This window comes from Diadema antillarum, unplaced genomic scaffold (assembly GCF_040938485.1).
Source record: "Diadema antillarum isolate AM-2024a unplaced genomic scaffold, OU_Dant_1.0 scf00000123, whole genome shotgun sequence".
Taxonomy (NCBI): Eukaryota; Metazoa; Echinodermata; class Echinoidea; order Diadematoida; family Diadematidae; genus Diadema; species Diadema antillarum.
The window spans coordinates 2,429,718-2,450,119 of record NW_027271012.1 but is presented as its reverse complement, the minus strand read 5'-3'; the positions used below and the strand labels follow the sequence as shown (position 1 = coordinate 2,450,119).

Below are 20,402 nucleotides of genomic sequence, written 5' to 3'. Positions count from 1 at the left end.
ATTGATGTTTACAGTATACACATCCAAATAAAAAGCAAAAAAAAAAAATCACAAACAAACAAACAAACAAACAGATGAGTGCTACTGCAAATAACAAGGGGAAAGGAAACATATTCATGTTCCTTTGTCTACTGCATATTTACAAAGCTTTAACATATAACTATGATTTATCTCATATACATTATTATTTCTTAAATTTCATGAGGCTTTTTTGCTTTTTTTTGGTCGCTTTTTTTGCTTTTTTTTGTCGCTTTTTTAATGTCTGACAGCAAACACTTGACTCTCTTCTTGACATTTTGAATTCTGACTACATTGGGAGTGTGAATCACATCAGTTTTTGCTGAGCTTACGCAAAGCAACTAGCTACCTGCAGTGGCGGATCCAGAGGGGGCGCAACTGGCGCACGCCCCCTTTATTTTTCGTTTAAAACAAAAGAAATAAAAAAGGGGAAAAAATGAAATGAAACCCGGAAGTGGCACCAGAAATATTAGTTGCCCCCCCCCCCCCTTACAGAATTCCTGGATCCGCCCCTGTACTTATAAGTTTGGAAAAAATGGCTGAATTTTGCCATCGAAATTTTATGCAAACTTCCATGCAAACTGTGATGCAGAGACCAACCTGGGCAAGCCCTGAGCATCACATTAAGGTTTACATGAATATTAGGAATGTCAGTAAAACTGCAATGCCAGTTGCACAAAGAGATTATAGACACATGTAAATGGAATGCTTTTTGTGGGACAAAGACATCCTTGTCATGAATACTACTATGCACATATCTGGTCAACTGGCCAAGCCTACAAACTCAAAAGTAGCAGTAACAATAGGCCCATTCACACAGCAACCAATAGTTGCAATTATCTGTGTTACGATTCAAATCATTTTTTGTTTGTTTGTTAATGTGTGTGGCAACAAAATTGCAACTATCGGTGAGATTCAAATCCCCATTCCTGGTGACACTAAACGTACAAGGTTTCCAAAATAGTTACAAAATTTTCTGAATGGTCATGGTGCAACGTGCCCGTTAAACTCTTGATGACAGTTAGGTCAAAGTCAGGTAAAATTCTAAGACTAACGCATGCGCAGATTGGCCTAATTTGAACTAGTGCAATTTGGAATGCAATTTTTCTTTGTGACTGGCTGTGATTTGAATTGCATTTTTTTTATCAGCGTACGTGTCAACAAGGGCGTGTGAATGGACCTAAAATATTCCCACCAAATACATTACAATACTTGAGCAGGCTTTCTGCTTGTCTGTAATAACCTCCATTACAGACTAGGGGTATGCATAAAATCAGAATATGCATGCACAACAGTTTATTTACCTGAAAGTCTGTGCAGGTAAATAGCGAATCTGGACCCTGCACAGATTAAGCTGATTTCTTGCTCACGTTCCCCAAATTCTGCTTCATAGCGGCTGACCTGCAGACTATAAAGGGACAAGTCTTTTACAGCCACGAATGTATCTATAAAACTCCATCATCCTCATAGAATCTTCAGTCCCACATCATGTTACTCCTGCAAAGATGCCCACTTGTGAGAGTTGTCTCTCTCGAGGCCGCAGGACCCTCCCCGTCAACGCTTTGCAGATACGGAGGTTGACCCTTGACCCACGGATGGGATGGGAGTCTTGGCTAGCAGTCTGTCCCCGCCCTTCAGGGCTGCCAGCTTCTGATTGCGTGTCAGGGTCAGGTTGATTTTGCGCTGGGTGACCTCGCTCTTCAGCGACCGTACTTCTGTCTCTGCCTGATTGCGTAGCTGTGGGGTGGGGGTGAAGAATCGGGACAATACCATTCATTTAGGAATCAAAGGACATTGCTTCCTTCATACATTCAAATTTCTCTTCTTTTCTGTTTCTTGGCCTCTCTCTCTCTGTGATTTCTCTTTTGCTGGTTCACAGTGATTTTTTTCATCACATTCACAGATATACCATGTAGTGTACACCATACATTGTGAACTGGGAATTAAGCTAAAAGGTGACTGATTGATAAAACATCATACAGTACACAACAATAGGTGCCATTATCATATTGCAGGAAAATAATCAGTTCACTGTCCTACACATTCTCTCCTCTCAGCGTTTGATACTTAAATATTACATTGCATCTAAACATACTGTTTTTTCAGCATCCCGATTCAGGAAACAAACTGTTGATTGCCAGCATCACATTTAATGGTCTGAATTATTAAAGGGACAATGTGAATGGGACTGACTGCATCAAGAAGAAGATAGGATGGTATCACAAGAGAAGGGGGGGGGGAAGCAAGTTGGGGACAGACAAGAAAGAGAAAACAGCGAGGAAAAACAAGTACTGGTGGTTTGAGGTGGTGGTGGAAGAAGAAGATGAGCTAGTGGAGGAGGAGGAGGAGGAAGCAGGTTGAGAAGGGGAAAGATGGCAGTGGTGGAAGAGGAAAAAAATAAGTGGTGAAGGAGGTGGAAGAGGTGGAGGAGGAGGAGGAGAAGGAGAAGGGGTGGGGGGTGGGGTGGAAGGTGACGATGAGACATAAAGGGAGATGAAATAGTGGATGAGGAGACACCAACCTTGACTTCCGATGTGAGCTTCATTTTGGCATTCTCCGCCTGTCTCCGGAGCTCTTCTAACTCATGCTGCATCTTGAGAATCGTGATCTTGTGGTCATTCTGTGAGAGATTCGAAACAAAAACAAAATAACTCAAAGTTCCAAACAGTGATCCATGTATAATAATCTAAGTCTAAGTACAGAATAACATACATATGTATACATACACAACTCAATGTCATTTTCATTAAGTTATTGCATATCATACTCTACACTGAACATTTGTGACACATGTTTCTGCATAAACATTTTCCTTTTCAGCTGACAATGAGAGATCTGTAGTATTATAGCATTGCCAAATGAGGTATACTGCCCTCTACTGGTAAAATGTTGAATAGTTGCACTAAATTCCTGCTCAGAATGTGCAGCTTGCCAACAAAATGACATTTTCACACAGCAACATATAGTTTTCACATGTTCTGCATTATAGGCAATTAACAAAACATGTAGAGATGGTAATCAACCTGTTTAAAGTACAAAAACAACATTAGAATTCATACAGAATTGTGAAAATTCAAATTAATCTTGTACCTTTCAACCATTACTACTCAGACATGAGTGGTATGGAACAAAAAATACAGTTCTATATCTACGGATTACAAAAATATCTCATTGATGCGAACGGATTGATATTTCTGTCTTTCATTTTATTAAGGGGAGTGGTCTCATCACTTTCCTTTTTTTTTTTGCTTTCACAAGCTGAATATTTATGCTTTGTAGAGTCTTTGAAGACATGAAGAAATAAAATTCATGCTTTTTTACATTTACTTTTATAATATTTGTCAACATTTATTATCTTTTTTTTTTTTTTTTTTTTTTTTGGGGGGGGGGGGGGGGGCATTCTTTACAGATGAAGTACAGGTATTGTAGCCCTTCTTTACTTGTACCAAAAGGGAACAAACCCTTTTGGCAGGTTCTTCTAACTCTTACAACTCAAACACTCTATCTGTCTATACTCACAATGGGAAATTAGAAACAGCATCAGCCTATCCAAAGAAATTTCTGCTATTTCGATCTTTTCTGTCAATAACCAAGGCATTTGCCATAACCTGCCCACGGAAAATCTTTTTTTCCCCCGTCAACAGTCCATGTAGTGACATCCTGTCATGAATACCCTGTGTCATACTTTTGTTGTTGTTGTTGTTGTGATAGTGCCATGTTTCTGACGGGGGCTTTTTGCCTATCACCTCATAGAGTTCACTGACCTTTTTGGAAGGGGGCCCCTTCACTTTTGGTGCTCCCCTCCCCTTCTTCCCTTCCAGGTGGTTGAGCAGCTTGCGGTGCAGGACCTCCGCCTGGTTCCGGAGTCGATTCACTTGGTCCTCCAGGGGCGCGGTCATCTTCTTCTCATCAAAGTAGCGCTTCTTCCAGTAATCACGGGCTGTACATGGTATTAGCAAAAACAGTCACATACAGTGAGTTGATTATAACATACTGTAAAAAGACACGACAATGACCAACATTCACGCAGGGCCAACTTGTGAATCCTATCTGTCCTTAAATAATGATTCAATTCGTATAATTTAAAGAATTACTCATACTGACGTTACCCAATTTTCAACCCAAGCTTGGCAAAATCTGCAATCTGATTCATTTATCTCTTTGTTTAGTTATTCAGGAGCAGCTACATGTACATGTTGTACATGTAATGTCTATGAAAGGTATGATGAAAGACACGGCTTTACTAGAAAACAGAGAGCAAACAAATTCCCGAAGGCATTGTAATCCATACAGTGGGACAAGCATCTATACAAAATTGTATGTATCACTGTATGAGCTAGCCTCAACATCTTTCTTGATTGGACAGTCCAGCAAATTTAATACAGGCGCTGTGAATTTTTTCTTTTCCTTTTTCTATCTCCCCCTCCCCCAAGACTGGGATAATAGTTTCACAATCAGGGGCAAAAAAACAAACAAACCTCGTTACCTATTGAAGGAAGAGTGCAAATTAATTAAATAATTGCATTATTTGACTACTAGGCAGGTGGCAAAGTTTCAAAAGAGCACCCACTGATGTAAGGCTAAAGTTTTGCCAGTGACCTGCCTTGATACTGAGGGGTTAAATCATGAAGTATCAATTATATTCTTTTTTTTTTTCCTGTTAAAAGGGGGATGGGTGGGGAGAGAGAGGTAGCAATTATATATTGATAGATAAACTTTTTTTTTTCCCTGTGCAAATTAAGCAACCAGTAGATATGCACATGATTTCATATTTGTGAGAGCATTTCATAAACTCCATCAGAAGTGAAGCATAACACATTTGATATCTATTTTTAATGCGTGTTAGCTTCAGTCCCACTGCATACAGAGGTCTGTATTAATGTTTAGTTGCAGTAATTGCATTTACTATGGCTGCAGCAAGAAAACATCCCTTCAGCTGTGACCATTTGACTTCAGTTGCTGTGGTAACGGCTATTATGGCAACAAACAATAGAAAACATTTATAAAATGTACCCCTGGTGTTCAGGGGGTATTGTCTTTTTATCCCTATAATGCAGAGACAAGTTTACAGAATTTGAGATGACCAGGCTCACATTATACCTTATCTTACATGGGCTGATCCTGGTAGATGGATTATTACAATCAATCACCCTATACAACACAGAAGTAAAAACTGAGATCAAATAGAGAGATGGTATTAAAAGGCACATTTGAATGGACTAGTTATACATCTTGTATGTTGTAAAACAGAAAAGAAATAGAAGTACACATGATTACGAAGCGCTATGGAGTATTCCCCTGTTAATGAAAAATTAATTTCATTAAAAATGTAATTTTCATGAATATTGATTCTATTGTTAGCATACAGGAGCACACAATTATAATGATTAAAGTATACATGCAGTCAACTGTGCCTGCCACATCAATACATTCCATTCTCTTTTATACTGTGACACACATTCTGATGCTGCTCTTAATTGCCGGAGCACAGAAATTGAAAAGCCATGTAGAATGCACACAATGGCAGGGTTTGATACCGAGTATGACAAAAAAAACCAGAGCAGCTCTTCACGGAGAGAAAAAGAGAGGAAACTGGGGCACACAATTAAATTGTCATTATTGATGACAGAGCTCTCAAATGACATGCACAATGTGAGTGTGACAGTGACCTGGCGAAGATGAGATGACTTTGATGTCGAACATGTCATATTGCACAAAATGAGGACACTACTGTAAAACCAGAAATATTCGCGAATTGGAGCTGATGGCCTTTTTTGCGGCATGAAATTTTTGCGAATTGCCACTGGCATTCAATGCATACAGTGTAGGCAAGAACTTTTGCGTGTACATGTTTTAATTCTGTGAATCTTGGCTCTCACAAAATCCCCAAAATCAAAATGCCTGCAAAAAAGCATTCCTGGTTTTACAGTAAATTGAAAATATTCGTGGAAAAATGAGCAAAGAAAATGGGATTCCATCGGGATCCCATTAAAAATTGAAAAATGAAATTGAAAATACATTGAGATGAATAGATACATGTGTGCATACTGTACATGGCTGAGGAACAACCAAGTTAGAGAGATAGGCAGACAAGCAGATAGATATAAAGATGGATAAGAGAAAAAGACAGTGAGAGATACTTGTATAGAGTGAGATAGAGAGAGATAGAGAGAGATAGAAAGCATTTGATTATATCGGGGGAGGGGGACTATTGGGATATTGAATTAATGATATGGGAAGTGAGCAAGTACAAGAAAAAAGAGACGAAGAAAACTGGAGTTGAAAGAATGAAAAATGGAGATCGGGGTCATCATCACTGGTAGAAGAAAGAGAGACACAGAATCAGACACATACTGGATAACTGTACAAAATGATAGCAATCAGACAGATAGATAACTACAAAACGACAGCGATTCAATTTTTGCAGTGCGATGGTTGCAAGTTAGTTACGCAGAGTGATCTCACACACTCAAGAAAAAGAGAAATCAATCACTTGAATCGTTGGGCAATATTTGCACTAGGTTTCTGACACTGGCGCTGTGCACATATTTGCACGGTCGAAACTGGCCGCTGGGAGGGCAAACAGAGCTATCTATTCAAGATAAGTACTGTCAGGTTGCAAATGATGGACAGTGAGTTTTAAAATAGGTAGAGACTTCTCTGGGCTTGAAGAGTGAAATGGCAAAAAAGAAAGAAAGAAAGGAAGAAATATATGAGATGGGATACTACTGTGTAGTACAACTTGTGACCACTTCAATCAAGATATTCACCCTCAGCAAGAAGTATTTTTTGATATTTAAAAAAATAATATGTCATGTATACCAATGACAGATTTACATGCTTGAATCAGTGACAGCGCCTTTTATGGGTGCCTTTTTTTCCTTTCTTTTAAGAAAGAAACACATACGTAGAAAGAGCATCAAAAGCACAATGTCTATGTACAATTGAAGAATGGCTGTCATATTGAAGACCCTGGATTAGGCCTCCTGAGGTTTTACAGAATCTGAGATTAAATGTACAAAAGTAAAGTAGGAGAAGACTACTCTGATCAAATATAAAACAAATGTAGATATGTATGCACAAATCAAAGCAAGATTTAAACAAAACATAACTTTTTCTCCAATCAAATTCAGTAGTTACAGATAACCTACAAAACATTTAAAATATTCTTTCATGATGTAAGCAATTTCTAACATAAGTTTGTTTTAACATCCATGAATTACCTCAAAATTTGCTTTGCTCACATGGGAAGTGGTCTCACATTCAAATTCTGATTATATTCATTTGTTTGACTTTGCTTTGATTCTTTACAAAGGGATTGCTTTCATTTCCCTATAATCTGTACTTTTTTTCTTTGGGGTCAAATCTTCTACTGGGATTGTACCTCTTTATCATAAAACAGCTGATGGAAATGTCTCAATTGTTAAAACAAACCAAAAAACTAAAACCAAAAAACAAAATTAAAAAACCCCAACTATGGTGATGTAATCTCATGCTACTTTATGAACATATATGTACTTCCTTTAATGGCAAACGATAAAACAAACACCGTTATTGCCCCCACCCAACTGTTTATGATTAAAATCTGACTGAGTTTTGTACTTTGACACCTATTATCTTTAATAAGCTTGGCTGCACATTTGTACCTGAACAAAGGGCAAACTTTTTAATCAACTTCGAAGTCATTAATGTACAATGTGTGTTTCACATTCATAAACTTACCAGTGACAATACACATGGCAATGTTCACTGTAGAAATCTCCTGTACTTAACACACGGAAGAATGCATTAACCCGAGAGTGGCATTTTTTTTTTTTCAATAAAAATGAATGATACCTCTTCAAAACAACTTTGGAAACTTGAGAAAGTTTTCTTCTCATCTGATTGTCCATCTTGCAATTTTGCTGTTAGCACTGTGCAATAGTATACAAATGACGCACAGGACAAAGTGGATCAGTGAGAATTGGATGCGCGAGTTTAACTTTGGAACTGTTTAAACCCACAAGCGCATAGAGTGGGTTATAGACTGTTCCAAAGTTAAACGAGAGCATCCAATTCTCACTGATCCACGAAATAGGCCTGTGCATCATTTGTGTGTAATATAAAATGGGCCCGTAAATTCGTGAAATTCATTTTTCCCATTGTGCGTCCCGTATTGTACCTACTACACTATACAAGACTCGAGACATGCGCTCGGATGTTACCGGACGCATGACTCAGTGTGGATCAATAAAAATCAATGCATGACAATTGACCAATCAGATTGCAGAGATTCTAAAGCCCATCTTTTAACAGCTGTTGAAATGCATTACAACATTGATGAAAATCAAAGGTGAAAGATCAGATGTACTACACAGCATATTATCTGTGATGCAAGAACTAATTTTGTGCAATTCATATCACTTTTTTCCTCCGATATTTCAGCACAAGAATTTCCTCTATTCATAGTACTGAAGCATCACATTGCCAGTAGTTATTCTACATTTCATTTATTTATTTATTTATTTACTTATTTATTCATTTATTTATTTATATTTTTTTTGCAAGAAAAATGCTTGCATGCACTAAAAGAAGTTAAACATTTTGAAACAAATTGATGAAATATGCCCTGAATTTTGTCTTTTCTCCATTTTTTCTTGGGTAGCTTTGTTCATTTCTTTATTTCTTTCTTTGCTTTATATTAGCCACAGAAATTTCCATGATCTGTTATGTAACACATCACAGCATCACACTATACAATGTACACTGATATGTTAGGAGAGAAACGACAAGGCACTTAAAGTAATCACACACACACAGCAAAGGATGCTATCTGTCAAAAGAAACAATATTGCAGATATTTACGAGACAAAATCGATGAAAATAGTAACAACAAAATGAGAAGTGAAGCAAGTAAGTATACACTGCATGTACATGTTCATGGGTTAATATCATTTGTAGATTCAAAGTGAAATATACGGATTAAAGATAGGAGTGCAGAAGTATCTACAAACATCTATAGCAATAGAGAATTGTAAGAGAAGAAAAAAGACAGAAATAGCAAGTGCTACTGCATGCCACACACTCAATGAGAATATTCTTGAAATTAGAAGATACTAGCGGTAGATCTATCACACTATACAATCGTGAGAAAAGACTTACGCTGAGCGTCTTTGTCAGGGCTGACACTATTAGACCATGGCCCGGGCTCATCGTAAGCTACAAGCAGAGGCAAGTTGAGTGACATTGAAGCAATCTCACACATAAAACACTATTGATGTGCTTGCTTAATACTACATTTCAAGAGTAAAAGCCATAAGCAGAACCGCACACATTTTGACAGAACTATCACACTGAGTATTCGAGGGCTTTTTTTTTTTTTGAAGGCAAGCTTTCATACACTAGTATCCGTACCAAAAATATAAGTCAGTTTTAACTAAAATTCTGCTGATTGAGGACAAATAAAACAGTTTAATTCAAATAAGCGAGCAAGGAGAGTATTTTACATTTTGTCAAAGAGCAATGTCTAATATGCAAATGAAGCAACAAGCACAAGACTATTAACTAAAAATTCAAAAAAATATTAAAATGCACATCTAAAGACATTCAGTTTTCTCAATACAAAAATGCTCATCCAATTACACATACGGTATGTACCTATAAAAAAAAAAGTAATTTCACACAAAATATACAGCATAAATGATACATGTATGTACACTGTACACTTTTACTCTCTCTTTTTTTTTGAATTGCCATAATTATTTGTTCTTGAATCATGGCTCTATTAGCACTGTCTATGTACAACCTTTCAAATGCCATGACATATTGAATCTCTACTTTGGCACTCAGCCCCACAAAAGAAGTAAACGCACTGAATCCAAGTGAAATGTGCAAATGGGAATATTCTCTCTGAATAGCTCGTATGCCTTAAATTTGATGCAGTACAAACTGTGTCCAGGGCAACTAAAAATATATGTCGGGCCACCAAATTTTCTAAAAGGCTATCTTTTGGTGGCTCAATCGGGCAACTAAGATTCAAAATGGACAGTTATTATTTCAATTTGGACCAACACATTTCCTTTTCATGCTACCAAATTTCAGATTAAGAGATTTTAATGGCTATTAGAATAAGCCACCAGCGAAACAACTTAGCGTTGATCCCTGATATGCATATACCGAGACTCAAACTTTCAATTCAAGTCCCTTCCCCATCCCCAACCCACAAAATGTGATGAAATCATGTTGAAATATATAAATAACAGCATTCACAACATTTTGATCTATGACGATGTTATTCGGTGTTGCATGCAATCATGCAAAGTCGACAGAATAGCACACAGCACACTAATAATGCTCATGAACTCATGTGGATGTTGAATCCAGCTCTCACAATAACATCATCCCACATTACACTCCTCAATTATACAGCACTCCAGGCTACAAACAACTCTCAAGAACACTTTCGTGGCCACACCTCCATCCACTCTATTCCACCTAGTATTAAAGAGCCCCCAATCACATGTTGCTAGGTTCAAATTGGCAACAAGCTCATCCTGTGTATCATCATTACAATCCTTGCAGTGCATCCACAAACTTTAGAAGTGCCATGGAATGCACCCCCCCCCCCCTTCACCCACCCACCCACACACATACACAAAATGTCCTATTGGAGGGGAATAATAAAGCCACTGTTCTTTTAAACCTAAGAAATCAAATCGACACATAATTAGATTAAAAAAGGAATAATTACAGCAGTCATGTTCCCAATTCTCCCCTTCCTCCTAAACCAATTCTGGCATTTAATTGTCATCAAGTCAGCCATTAGGAGTGCCATTCACACGTTGGCCTTGCAGACTTTGTGGATGTTTGTGCAGTGAGATCAATACTACATGGTTTTCTGTTGGCATCAAAGGAATCAATTGTTGTCAGGCACAGCCTGTAATGAAGCCACAACCCCAACACCCATACTGAAGCCCCTCCGAGTAACTTACACTCATGGTTTTGTATTAAACATTCAATGGTAAACAGGGGTACTGGAATAGGTCCTGGTAACAGTACACAAATCAAATTGATCCTCTGTAAATTCAAAGAATACTTTTACACTATGACACTTGTGAGTCTATTTTTCTTTGTTTTTTACTATAAGTTTAAACTTGCCTAGAACATACTTTCTTATTGGTGAAAGTTTCTTCTTTTTCTTTTTTTTTCTTTTAAAGCTTGCAAAGAACATAATCTTTTCATACAATGTCATGTAGGAACAAGTACTGACACTTGAACCAAGACAGTAAAATGAATTGTCTCACTGCATGAAGGCACAATCTTGTATCATCATAAATGTGCAGCACCTCTCATTCTTCAGCATGACCAGTGGTGGAATGCAATACATAACACATACCCTCATATGTGTATAAACAATGTCATGAAATTGATAATGCTATTAAATCTTAGAGCGTAGGTAACACCACATCAATGGAAAAGGGGAAAATAGTTAAGAATGAATTGTATGCACATCCTCATTGCTACAATTTCTTTCTTTCTCTCTCTCTCTATCTTTCTGCAAGAGCAAATTATTCAAGAAAGTGTCACTATCTGCATGATGATAAATTGGAGCAATTTCCGGGAAAACGCTCCATCAATTGAGCGGTGCAAACACGCAGTCCAACGAAATCAGTGACAACCACACCTCACGCAACCTGTGGGCAGGTGAGGAATTCTCTGACATCGTTGGGTATCTATATCGAACGGAGCAATGAGGATCACAAGTAGGCCTATGGCTGTAGAAACACAGTGTACCGCATCTGAGCTGACGCTTAAATCAATATCCCCTTCATGGGCAGTGCAGACGTTGCCCGGTAAATCAATAAAGCAATAGAAAGGACGTTCACAAGCCCCGTCTACATCATCACCGACAGCTTTGCAGAGGTCACGCTAACCGCACTCATTTAATGTTCATGGGTATGAACTTGTATTTAATAGCAGCAAGGATCTCATTGGTAAGCCTACAATGTATAGTCCCCCCCCCCCCCGAAAAAAAGAGGCAGAATAATTCAGTTTTAGATATAATTAAAGAACCATGATAAAAAAAAATGCTAGAGATGCTATACAGCAGATATCAGAATTGATCTGAGTGGACACCCTGTGGCCTTTTTTTGTTGTTGTTGTTCTGTTTGTGCATGTGTGTAACAAACCCTAAGCATTTCAATTAAGAAAGGGGAAAAAAACCCCAACAAATTCGAAGTATGGAGGGAGGCGTAATATGATTTCTAAAATTAAAATTCCGAACGGAAAAAATGCACAAACCTGCGCAGAAGGCAGGTGTTTCTGTGTCTTTCCAGCAATAACTTTTCCCCTTCTTTGTAGGGCCTATGCATCGAAACACCGAACTTGTGAGTGCAAGTTCCTGTGCAATGAATTGGCCAGCAAAACCAAAAATATATAATCATATAAGCCCTCACTCTCCCACCCACACACACACACACACAAAAAACAACAACAACAAATGTACTCACAGTCATATACTGTACATACATTGTACTATAGATAGAAATTCAGCAACACAACCAGTCAAGCAAGCAGAGCAAATCATATGGCAGCTGTTCTTCTACAAACCTAAAATATATACCTTTCCAAGAAACTGAGAGGAATACTTTGTGTGCATCTACCGTATGTGGATTGAATTGTGCATCCTATTCAAACATAGATTATGAAAAGCACTGATGGTTTTCTATGCATATATTTGTGGTGATGGATTTTTCTTTTTTTTGCTTGCTTTCTAAGATAGAAAGAAAAAGAACAAAATCATTCACAGTAAGACACTCACTTCTATTTCAACCTGTTGTGATCTGAAACACACAAGGACTTTCTTGCAAAGTATAGAAATAGAGCAAATCAAATAAATGAAATGACTGAACTGAAAAACAGCAAAAAACTAACATTTAACAGGAATGATGCAACTCAAAATCCAAACAGGGTTTCGTAATTGACTACCAGTAACTGTGAAATATCTCGATGCATTATTCGAATGACTTTCAGAAATAAGGCACTAATTCAGGACAAATGCTAAAAGCAGTTGGTGGGACTAAGAGTTGCTGCTGCGACATTGTCGCAAATTGCACTTACATTTATATCGCCTGTCATGCGTCTTGGCCTGAAGGTTCTTGGCTTTCTTGATCAATGCCTCCCTCTCCTTCTCCTTGTCCTGACGCTCCTGCCTGGCTGCTTCGAGCTCAGCAATAAGTTGGGCCACTAGTGAAGGGGCAAAAAAAACCAAACAGACAACATTGAAACTACATGCTGATATCAACCCGTTGAAGATGGACTGATGTTCCTATAACACTCACAGGCATTTCCCATTTACCCCATTCAAAGAATACTCAGGACTAGTCCTCAATGGGTTAAAGGCGCTGTGACATGGGTTTGAAGAGGGAGCTTTTTGATAGTGTGATGATCCCCGCCAGTTTCATTACAAAGACTGAGGATGTAACATTAGTTCGATACATCGTCATATCAAAGTAGATCTCTGGCATGTATTGTGTATGTTCTATTTTGTACAGGTTCAAAGGTCGTTCACGATTTGCAGTGTGCTAGCAAGCCAGCTAAGAAGAATGGCCAAATCAAGAAACAAACTATAAGAAAGATTGACATTATTTTTGACAATTTTTGACATGTTTTACGAATCAGGATTACTTCAATGTTCGGAACATGGCAGACACAATGAACGTCAAAACTAATCAAACAGCTATTGAATCTTGCAATAGTAAAGATGTGGTCATACAGTACATGGTATTTCAAAGGGTAGCCTCTTCATTGTTTAGCATTGCTCTTTACAAGGGCACTGTCTTTATCAGTACTTTAATATTTCCAGGTACAGTGAACTCCCATTATAATGAAGTCCTCGGGACCGGCATTTTTCTTTCATCATAACCGAACAAACAAACAATAAAAAACATGGAGAGCATGACGTTGCAGCCTGAATTTTGACTTTATTGTAACTGGAATTCCATTACGGTATTTCATTAAAATGGGAGTGCACTGTACCAATTTTTAATGTCAAACAGCCGCTTGGTGAACATGTTGTTCAAGGATTTTTTTTTTGCTGGGGAAGATTTGAACTCAGGATCTACAGTGTATGAACTGTCTAGACCCTAATTAATTCATTTCAATAACACTCAGGTCAACATGCACAACTTGTCTTTGGTCAATTTTCTGTGGCAGTCCACTGAAGGTGGGTGAAATGCTTCCAACGTTGTGGCAAATGACCTCTGAAGCAGGTAAGTGTTTTTGTTATAATTATCCTCCCTAATTTATTTGTTCAAACTTTTTTTTAAATTCTTTTTTTTTCTATTAATATTCTCTCAATACAGCAATACAAATAAACGGCAATGAATTTGTTTCAACTTGCAAATCCCTGCAAATATGCAGTGCAATTGAAGATTTGCTGTTGCAAAATAGCTCCCATAAAGTGCTGAAAATGCAGACCACAACATTGCAACTCATTGTTGTATTACATGGGAATGCTGTTGGAATGCCGTATGCTACCACAAAATCAGCATCGCAATATCTAAAAAAATGAGAGCTTTGGTAGAACACTTCAAACATTATTAAGTCAATGAATGACCATTACCATATGAAAATGAAAACAGAGAAATATCGCAAAAGTCAGCGCAACAAACCACCTCTACACTAGACTAAGTTCAAAAGCTCCTCTCACAATATGCTTTTCACATGCAATTTATGAAAGAAATGTGAAGTGTGAAGTACAAAAGAATACCACAATCCACATAATGTTTGGCTGTCAGACAAAACGAAGAGAAAATATCTTCAAATATTATTGTTTTCTTTAATGATGAACAAAAGGTCACATCCTTGCACTCACAAGACAACGAAAATGTGATATCACACGACAAAACTTCTAATTGAAATGAGTATCTACTGTGGCACACAGGAAAGCTCACTTTTATATCATTTTCCTTATGTTCTAAAATGTTAGAAATTTTTACAAATCCCAAGAACCAAATATAGCACTTCTACTGAGAGGGTATTCATTTCACATTTCAAGTTTGACCGAAATTCAGGTAAAAATTGGTTGGTAATAATGTTATTGTGAACAGAAACTTCAGGACGCTCACAGTTTTGTTTATGTGTCACACATCATATTCATTCACATCATAGGTAAAATCAGTCTTCACCCAGCAGCCTTACATTTTGTATATTATGTAATTGTAACTTTGAATATCATCATGCATTCACTCTTCACTAGTAGGGAACATTGTGAATCTCTGCTTGTTATGATTTGCCATCTCTTCCTCACATGTCTCTTTAAATGACTGCTAGATAATCAAGCTAGACTAAAACTTACTTGCTGGATCAGTCTCATAAATGTCTTCAGAAATTGATCTGTTCTGGACCTTGCCAACCTGAAAAATAAAGAGTTTTGCAAAGTCTATGAATAAATGAAATAACAAGAAGACATACAGAAATATGAAAGTACTATCTAAAGCTGCCATTTTAAAGACTGTACATGTTTTACTTTGGCAAGAGTACAACAATTTCATTTGATATCAAATAAGAACACTGATACATATAAAAATCCTTCTTCTCCTGCAAGGTGTATGTGAATCATTACATGTTACATAAACCCATAAAACTTAGCAATGCATATTCCGGCCACATGGAGAGTAACTATACAGAACAAAATTAATGCACAATTTTGTAAATGGTCCATTTCATTGCTTTCCACTAAAATGGCTTTATTTCCAAAGAGCAGACTGGCTTTAATACATATTGGTTCTCATAAGACATGCAGTGAAGTGCTGGCTATGAAGAGATATATTTTGTCAATATGACAATCAAATTCTAGACAGTGTCAATTAATGAATCATTCATTAAGGGGAGTATATCACAGAGATGCCAGTTACATGTAGAATGAAAGCGAGGGCCTGAAATACATCCACATGAAGCTCCCTTGTACATAAAAAAGCCTAAATTGGCATCCCTGTACAATGTATATCAAGACATCGCCACCTATTAGATACTACCCTCATGTTTTGTATTCTATTAAATGGCATTCAGTTTAAGCAACCCCACAGGAGGTATTTATAAGTTTAGAAACTGACCTTTGCCCTTCGTTCAAGTTCTGGAGTGAGATGAACCCTCTTCAATCCGTCCCGCACTTCCTCGTGAGACTTCCCTTCAAACTCTGCATCCTCCCTGGCTACACTACCACCCCCGCCCAGATGGTTTGTATCCCCACGACGACTGGGGCTGGTAGTCTCTCAGCTCGTCTTCGGCTCTCTTTCTCATCTGGCCGTCGTTTGGAGCGGCGCCCCCATAGTCCTCTGCCAGGCCCGTTTCCATGGCGACGTCATCTCCATCATACAGCATTGCCTTTGCCCGCTCCTTCTCGGCGCGGATCCTCTCGGCCACTTTCCGTTGCCTCTGCTCTTCAAAGGACCTCTCAATCTCCTCCTGCCTCAATCTTTCCTCCTCCTCTTCCCTGCGCACTTCTTCCAATCTCCTTGCTTCCTCCTCCTCCTCCCTCTTCTTCTCAGCCTTGATCCTCGCTTCTTCCTTCCTTTTCTCCTCTTCAAATCGCTTTCGGCGATTCTCCTCCTCTCTCTTCCGTAGCTCCTCCCGCCTTTCTTCCTCCATTCTCCTCTCTGCTTCTCTACGTTTTTCTTCCATTCTCTTCTCTTCTTCTCTCCTTTCCTCTTCTTTCTTTTCTTCCTCTATCCTCCTTCTTTCTTCTCTCTGGATAGCTTCTTGCCTCTCTTCTTCTTCCTGCTTGAGAATCTCTGCTTGCCGCAGCCTCTGCTCCTCCTGCTTCCTCTCTTCTTCATATCTCTGCGCCTCTTCCTCCAGCTGCTTGTTTCGCTGCTGATTTTGGAGGAAGTTTCCCTCTCCAGTGTAGTACTGATTCTCTGCACCTGACTGCCTTCTGCAAAAGAGATGCGAATATGGACCGAACTCGTCACGAGTATGTGTGGAAAAAATTTCACAGCACTTCTTTGACACTAAATTGGTCTCTGCACTCCCTTATGCATACAGAGGAGAAGTTCTTCATTGTCGAGGTAAATCAATATCAAAGCAAAGCTCAACTCCTTTGCTAGCAATGTACACAAAAAAATTACCAGAAGAAAACAAATCTGATAAATAAGCTTTGTTTGTTCTCTTTTCCTTGCTTTGAAAAAGACTTAGCTCCTCTTCAAAATACATGCTGATGATGAGATATAATTCACTTGTCTCAAGAAACATAAAAACAATAAACAATGTCAGACATTGATACTCCAATTGAAGTGGCACATCAAGAAAACAGTTTTCAAAGTAAACATATTGCAAATTTCAGTGTTCCTAACTGTGCAGTCTCGAGGAAAACTCAAGATACCTTAACTGAACTATCTAAAAAAATCCAACAAAAGATGACAATTGAGAATGATGCATATTAGTGATAACCTTAATAACTACTTGTATGAATGACATCAGTGCCGTTGATAGTAGATTAAACAAAGTAGGCACAATGAATAATGCACCTAAAAACTTCATACCGTTCAAACTCTGGGTCATATTCTTCTGGTGTTGGTTCAGCAATCCCAGAGTCTTCATTGGTGTTATTGGTGTACGCATCGGGTCGGCCAGATTTCCCAGGAACCCCCGGTATTCTCCTCAGGGGGTCCTCCTTCTGGGTCTGCTGCTGCACCAGGGGAAGCTGACCTGAGGGTGGGGTGTCAGAGGCTGGTGTGTCAGGGGGTGTGGCACTCACAGGTGCAGGGAACACACTGCTAGACTTAGTGTGGGACACAGCATTATGAGAGTGCGTGTGGCGAGTGCTACGAGGCACACGGATGCTTTGGGTTGCTGTGGTAGTTGGTGTGCTGTCAATGTCAGTACCTTCGTCCGAGGAGTTGTGGTTAGTGTGGTTAGTGTGATTTGAAACAGCGGAATCTAAGTTATGTTGGTGAGCGTCAGTGGTTTGGTTGGAATGCAGTTTTGTGTTGTTAGGATCTGCAGGATGAAATGGCATGGATGGAGCTACATTAGGGGATGATGACACAGGTTTTAACTTGGCATTAACTCTTTTCCCACTTTGGGCTACTCTGGGTATTCTGGGGAGGGGGTGAGCAGCATACACGGCAGATGAGTTGTTAGATAAGATTAATGGTTCAGCCCTCTGTGAGCTGGAGTAGGGAGAACTGTTATTTGATGGGTTAAACCCAGGAAGGGAAATAGATTGAGGATTGCTACGATGTCTTATGACATCTCTAGTTTGGAAAGAAGGATCAGATCTCCGTGTTACCATTGGTTTATGGTAGTTGGGGCTAGAGTTGGGGATGGGGTTGTGCTTGGGGTTTGGATTGGGCTTGGGGATAGGGTTGGGATTGGGGTTGCGCTTGGGGTTGGGGTTTGGGTTTGGGTTGGGATTGGAGTTGTGGATAGGGTTGGGTTTGGGGTTGGGATTGAAATTAAGGTTGGGGTTGGGATTGGGATTGGGATTAGGATTAGGGTTTGGGTTTGGGTTTGGGTTTGGGTTAGGGTGGGAATTATTGTTAATTTCCCATGGCGGACGGGAGACCCATGATTGGTGAGAGTTCTGACCATGGAAGGTGGGATCGGCCTGGGAGATGACTTGGGGAGACTGGAGAATGCTGGAAGCTTCCTGTGGCAACCACTGGATGGCATGATTGTAGCTCTCGATTTGTGGATGTGGTGGTTCTAGTGGTGGTGGTGGTGGTGGTGGAGGGTGTGGCATGCCTGACAAGATGCAGCATCACAAAATGAAAGCAACAGAAACTCCAAGCACATGCAGTGTATACTGAGCAAGCAAAACATGCAAACACAGAGAGTGGCAGAGTCACATACATGCTGTGTACTCCTCAAAATGGCAAGCTAGCAGTGTGGAAACACAAGGCGATGAGATATGCAATCATGCTCTTTGAAAAGAATGCTGCCAGCAAGAATGCAGGTGCTTTCAAGATATCACCATACTGTATTTTAAAACAGAGAAAACTTATAAATGCAAACCAAAATGAGAGCACCATTAATGCTAAATCTCAGGCTTCCAATCCTGTCTGTAGAAATTTAAAAATTATTTCCATAATGAATAGAATCTAATGAGTATAGTGATTATGAAATTTACAGATGAATATGAAGAAAATGAGAGAAAAAAGAACAGTATGGGAAATGCGGTCATTATCATGATCATTCCATGCTTTATTACCAATCACTAAATGTACGTGATTAACCTCTTATAGAGATTTTTGAAAGAATGAAAGGTACAGTGGGCAGTAGGATGTGATGAATACAGTTTTGTGATTCATGCAATAAATAGTTCATGCCAAATACATCATGCATTACAAATGCAAATGAAAAGTCAAACACAACAGACAAAACTTGCATGCAGCGTGCAGAGTAAATGTATCTTTACGAGTATGAACAATGAGCACAGTGAATGAGGGTGATAAAGTCAGAAGTCGCCGTCATCTTAAAATATTTCCCAACTTTTGTACTCAACAAATGTCTGTCTGTACTCAGTCCACTATTAGACACACACCATGATATACACCAATTATGTTGCAATTAGTATCGCATGTTCGTTAAAGCACTGCTTCTCACACAAATCAAATTGTCTCCTCTTGCAATACCTAGTATTCACAGAGCTATGCAGATGAAGATAAAGTTGTCTTTTTCCATTCCTTGATAAACACCATGCGTACAGTATACTAATAATCAAAAGCGCATGTACCAGTTTAATAACTGTTGGTAAATTGTATGAGTCTTGCTTTGAACAATATGGATGTGTGGAAACAGTTACTTTTCAACTCCCCTTTGCAGTTTGCCCGTCTGCAGAGGAGAGCTGATCGAGAGGGAGGTGGGGAGGTCACATGTTTTCGTGAACATGAACGATCAATTACAACAAACGTCTGGGATCAATAAACTTGAAAGCCATGCCTAACTTCAATACCATTCGGGAGGAAATCAATATTCCCCCTGCTGCAGGGACAACTGATAAAGGAGTCCCCACCAGTTTCAACGAATAGTCGTCGGTTAGACGCCAAACCTTGGAACGGTTGTAGTGCCGGCAAGAACAATGCACTTCAATGGCTTCATTTCTTTCAACCTTTTTGTGCTGAATGTTTATAGCACTTGCAATTAAGACGACTGCAGAGTGTTGTGCATTGAGATAAACAGGATATGATTGTGTTGTGCAGTGTGCACTTCAAAATACATGACAGTATGTTGTTTTACAGTTTTACAAGATAGGAAATATCCAGATTGACTGAGCATGTTAGCAATTTGCCAGTTCATAACACCACCAATGTTATGCAGGAAAGAATCGTGGAAAGTGTATGCATTCTGTGCCAGGCAAAGTCCAATAGAGTGAACTCAAGTGATGACACTCAACTCTGGAG

General features: G+C 38.9%; 1 pseudogene; it reads right to left on the bottom strand.

The window, feature by feature from the left end:
• Window positions 1–244: 244 nt before the first annotated feature.
• LOC139720178 (uncharacterized) overlaps window positions 245–20,402 on the bottom strand; it is a 33,912-nt pseudogene continuing 13,754 nt past the window's right edge.